The following is a 954-nucleotide window of genomic DNA, read 5'->3' as shown; positions in this document are numbered from 1 at the left end:
AATAAAAATTCTATAGAAATTCATTTTATTGAATAGCTACATTTAACACAAAAAGTATATCCCCTCTTTCTCTGAATCATTAGCTCTTTTTAAAAATGTAAAATGTACTCTTTTCAAGTGACTCAGGGATGATAAGACAAAGATTTTCAACATTGATAAAATGTTTATATACCAATAATATTTAATATAATGCGACATCTCTACAACGTTCTTTCAACGTTATTAAAATTAAGAATATAAATTCTTAAAATTTCTTGAAGGTTTAAAAATATTTTATATTATTATATAATATTATAAATACATTTACAAAATATTAGATGAAAATGTTGATGAAATTTTCATAAAGTCAATATATTAAAATATTGATCCTGCTGTTTCCTACTTATTGTCGAATAAATTCAATAAGTTCTATCATCAAAAAAAATTTTTATACCTCTCGAAATTAAAACCACGTGCACCTTATATTGAAAACTTATATATAATCGAAAGCAACGATTATTTGGTACTCAATTTAAAAAATAGCTTATTTAAAAGCTTATTTAATAAATAAAAATATTAAAAGTAGCACAATCCTGTTTCCACAAAGGCACTTCATTGTGTAATATCAGGAGCGGTCGTATGTGTAACGGTATAGTATTACAAATATATCACTATTAGTGATAAATGACATTCAGTTGAAATTGAAATTGTATTTCTATTTAAAATAAAATCAGAAGGTAATTTTTAATCATTTTTTATATAAGTAATGTAATTAGTGTTGTGTGCGAGTAGAGCTGTATGATTCGGGAATTTAGTAGATTCAAATTATATAAATATCAATATTTATATTACGTCGATGAATGTATCTATGTTTTTGACCTTTTACAAGCAGTTTTTGCAAACGCTTTTTCACATCATTTTTATACATTCGGTGGTTAATTATATATATATATTCCGTAATAAAAAACAGTTAGA

Source organism: Atta cephalotes (assembly GCF_000143395.1).
Source record: "Atta cephalotes unplaced genomic scaffold scaffold00016, whole genome shotgun sequence".
In the NCBI taxonomy this organism is placed as follows: domain Eukaryota; kingdom Metazoa; phylum Arthropoda; class Insecta; order Hymenoptera; family Formicidae; genus Atta; species Atta cephalotes.
This window is presented reverse-complemented; position numbering follows the sequence as displayed.